We start from the raw sequence: 4,849 nt of genomic DNA on the forward strand, positions 1-4,849 counted from the left end.
AGCACCCCGCGTTCGGTGATGTGTGTTGTCTGAAACCTATGATTTGGGAGGTGTAGTTTGCTACTTCAGGCTTTTCTGAGCTAAGGTTTCCTAGTATATCCTAGGTGAAAGTTGTCTGAAACCAATAGTTTGGGATGAGTAGTTTACTATTTCAGGCTTTTATGAGCTAGGTTTCTTAGCCTTTCGTTGGTGTGTGTTGAGTGAAACTTATGATTTGGGATATGTAGTTTGTTATTTCTGACTTTTCTGAGTTGGATTTCTCAGTCTTTCATAGGTGTGTGGTGTCTGAAACCTATGATTTGGGATGTATAGTTTGCTATTTTCGACTTTTTTGAGCTGGAGTTCTTAGACTTTGATAGGCTTGTGTTGTCAGAACATTATGATTTGGGATGTCTAGTTTACTATTTCAGGCTTTTCTGAGCTAAGGTTTTCTAGTATTTCGTAGGTGAATGTTGTCTGAAACCAATGGTTTGGGATGAATAGTTTGCTATTTTTGACTTTTCTGAGCTAGGTTTCTTAGTCTTTCGTAGGTGTGTGGTGTCTGAAACCAATGATTTGGGATGTGTGAGTTACTATTTTTGACTTTTCCGAGCTGGATTTCTTAGTCTTTCATTGGTGTATGGTGTCTGAAACATCTGATTCGGAGTGAATAGAAGGCTATTTTTGACTTTTCTGAGTTAGATTTCTTAGTCTTTCAGAGGTATGCGACGCCAGACAATTATGAATTGTGATGTATAGTTTTCTATTTTAGGATTTTCTGTGCTAAGGTTTTCTCGTGTTTCATAAGTGAATGATGTCTGAAACCATTAGTTTGGGAGGTGTAGTTTGCTACTTTCGACTTTTCATAACCGGTTTTCTAGTATTTCGTAGGTGAATGTTGTCTGAAACCAATAGTTTGGGATGGATAGTTTGCTATTTTTGACTTTTCTGAGCTAGGTTTCTTAGTCTTTCGTTGGTGTGTGTTGACTGAAACCGATGATTCGGGATATGTAATTTGCTATTTTTGACTTTTCTGAGCTTGATTTCTTAGTCTTTCATAGGTGTGTGTTGTATGAAACCTATGATTTGGGATAGGTGGATTGCTATTTTTGACTTTTCTGAGCTAGGTTTCTTAGTCTTTCGTAGGTGTTTGTTGTCTGAAACCTATAGTTTGGGATGACTGGTTTGCTATTTTTGACTTTTCTGAGCTAGTTTTATTAGTCATTCGTAGGTGTGTGTTGACTGAAACCTATGATTTGGGATATGTAATTTGCTATTTCCGACTTTTCATAACCGGATTTCATAGTCTTTCGTAGGTGTGTGGTGTCTGAAACCTATAATTTGGGATGTGTGGGGTTCTATTTTTTTTACTTTTCTGAGCTGAATTTCTTAGCCATTCGTAGGTGTGTGTTGACTGAAACCTATGATTTGGGATGGTTAATTTACTATTTTCGACTTTTCTGAGCTAGATTTCTTATCCTATCATATGTGTGTCCTTTCAGAAAATTATGATTTGGGAGGTGTAGTTTGCTTTTTGGACTTTTCAGAGCTAGGATTTTTAGTCACTCATAGGTGTTTGTTGTCTGAAACTTCGAGTTTGGGATGTGTAGTTTGCTATTTCAGGCTTTTCTGAGCTAAGGTTTTCTAGTATTTCGTAGGTGAATGTTGTCTGAAACTTATGATTTGGGATATGTAAATTACTATTTCGGGCTTTTCTGAGTTGGATTTCTTAGTCTGTCATAGGCGTGTGTTGTCTGAAACTTCTAGTTTGGGATGGTTAGTTTGCTATTTCAGGCTTTTCTGAGCTAAGGTTTCTTAGTCTTTCCTAGGTGAATGATGTCTGAAACCTAGGATTTGGGATATGTAAATTTCTATTTCGGGCTATTCTAAATTGGATTACTTAGTCGTTCTTAGGTCTTTGTTTTATGAAACGAATGATTTGTGAGGTGTTGCTTGCTAATTTTGAATTTTCTGAGCTGAATTTCTTAGCCTGTCATAGGTGTTTGTTGTCTGAAACCTATAGTTTGTGATGACTAGTTTGCTATTTTTGACTTTTCTGAGCTAGGTTTCTTAGCCGTTCATAGGTGAGTGTTGTCTGAAACCTATGATTTGGGATATGTAATTTGCTATTTCCGACTTTTCATAACCGGATTTCTTAGTCTTTCGTGGGTGTGTGGTGTCTGAAACCTATGATTTTGGATGTGTGGGTTAGTATTTTTTTGACTTTTCTGAGCTGGATTTCTTAGCCATTCGTAGGTGTGTGTTGACTGAAACCTATGATTTGGGATGGTTAATTTGCTTTTTGGACTTTTCTGAGTTGGATTTCTTAGTCTTTCATAGGTGTGTGGTGTCTGAAACCTATGATTTGGGATGTGTAGTTTGCTATTTTCGACTTTTCTGAGATGGATTTCTTAGACTTTCATAGGTATGACATGTCTGAAAATTATTATTTGGGATGTATAGTTTGATATTTCAGGCTTTTCTGAGCTAAGGTTTTCTAGTATTTCGTAGGTGAATGTTGACTGAAACCAATAGTTTGGGATGAATAGTTTGCTATTTTTTACTTTTCTGAGCTAGGTTTCTTAGTCTTTCTTTGGTGTGTGTTGACTGAAACAGATGATTTGGGATATGTAGTTTGCTATTTTTGACTTTTCTGAGCTGGATTTCTTAGTCTTTCATAGGTGTGTGTTGTATGAAACCTATGATTTGGGGTGGGTGGATTGCTACTTTTGACTTTTCTGAGCTAGATTTCTTAGCCTTTCATAGGTGTTTGTTGTCTGAAACCTATAGTTTGGGATGACTAGTTTGCTATTTTTGACTTTTCTGAGCTAGGTTTCTTAGCCGTTCATAGGTGAGTGTTGTCTGACACCTATGATTTGGGATATGTAATTTGCTATTTCCGACTTTTCAGACCCGGATTTCAGAGACTTTCTTAAGTGTGTGGGGTCTGACACCTATTATTTGGGGTTTGTGGGTTGCTATATTTTTGAATTTTCTGAGCTGGATTTCTTAGCCATTCGTAGGTGTGTGTTGACTGAAACCTATGATTTGGGATGGTTAATTTGCTATTTTTGACTTTTCTGAGCTAGATTTCTTAGCCTATCATATGTTTGCCCTTTCAGAAAATTATGATTTGGGAGGTATAGTTTGCTTTTTGGACTTTTCAGAGCTAGGATTCTTAGTCACTCATAGGTGTTTGTTGTCTGAAACTTCGAGTTTGGGATGAGTAGTTGGCTATTTCAGACTTTTCTGAGCTAAGGTTTCTTAGTATTTCATAGGTGAATGCTGTCTGAAACTTATGATTTGGGATATGTAAATTACTATTTTGGGCTTTTCTGAGTTAGATTTCTTAGTCTTTCATAGGTGTGTAGTGTCTGAAACCTATGATTTGGGATGTGTAGTTTGCTATTTTCGACTTTTCTGAGCTAGGTTTCTTAGCCTTTCATATGTATGTGTTGTCAGAACATTATGATTTGGGATGTGTGGGTTGCTATTTCAGGCTTTTCTGAGCAGGATTTTTTAGCCTTTCGTAGGTGTTTATTGACTGAAACCGATGATTTGGGATGGTTAATTTGCTATTTTTGACTTTTCTGAGCTAGATTTCTTAGCCTTTCATAGGTGTGTCCTTTCAGAAAATTATGATTTGGGAGGTATAGTTTGCTTTTTGGACTTTTCATAGCTAGGATTCTTAGTCACTCATAGGTATTTGTTGTCTGAAACTTCGAGTTTGGGATGAATAGTTGACTATTTCAGACTTTTCTGAGCTAAGGTTTCTTAGTATTTCGTAGGAGAATGCGGTCTGAAACTTATGATTTTGGATACGTAAATTACTATTTCGGGCTTTTCTGAGTTGGATTTCTTAGTCTTTCATAGGTGTGTGATGTCTGAAACCTATGATTTGGGATGTGTAGTTTGCTATTTTCGACTTTTCTGAGCTAGGTTTCTTAGCCTTTCATAGGTATGTGTTGTCAGAAAATTATGATTTGGGATGTGTAGTTTGCTACTTCAGGCTTTTCTGAGCTAAGGTTTCCTAGTATATCCTAGGTGAAAGTTGTCTGAAACCAATAGTTTGGGATGAGTAGTTTACTATTTCAGGCTTTTCTGAGCTATGTTTCTTAGCCTTTCGTTGGTGTGTGTTGAGTGAAACTTATGATTTGGGATCTGTAGTTTGTTATTTTTGACTTTTCTGAGTTGGATTTCTTAGTCTTTCATAGGTGTGTGGCGTCTGAAACCTATGATTTGGGATGTGTGGGTTGCTATTTTCGACTTTTCTGAGCTAGATTTCTTAGCCTTTCATAGGTATACGATGTCATAAAATTATGATTTGGAATGTATAGTTTGCTATTTCAGACTTTTCTGAGCTAAGGTTTTCTAGTATTTCGTAGGTGAATGTTGTCTGAAACCAATAGTTTGGGATGAATAGTTTGCTATTTTTGACTTTTCTGAGCTAGGTTTCTTAGTCTTTCGTAGGTGTGTGGTGTCTGAAACCAATGATTTGGGATATGTGGTTTATTATTTTTGACTTTTCCGAGCTAGATTTCTTAGTCTTTCATAGGTGAGTGGTGTCTGACACATATGATTCTGGGCGTGTAGTGGTCTATTTTTGAATTTTCTAAGTTGGATTTCTGAGTCTATCATATGTATGCGTTGTAAGAACATTTCGATTTTGGATGTATAGTTTTATATTTCAGACTTTTCTGAGCTAAGGTTTTCTAGTATTTTTTAGGTGAATGATGTCTGAAACCATTAGTTTGGGAGGTGTAATTTGCTACTTTCGGCTTTTCATAAGGTTTTCTAGTATTTCGTAGGTGAATGTTGTCTGAAACCAATAGTTTGGGATGGATAGTTTGCTATTTTTGACTTTTCTGAG

Source organism: Artemia sp. Qi Xiang Cuo, chromosome 21, assembly GCF_049724085.1.
Source record: "Artemia sp. Qi Xiang Cuo chromosome 21, ASM4972408v1, whole genome shotgun sequence".
Lineage (NCBI taxonomy): Eukaryota > Metazoa > Arthropoda > Branchiopoda > Anostraca > Artemiidae > Artemia > Artemia sp. Qi Xiang Cuo.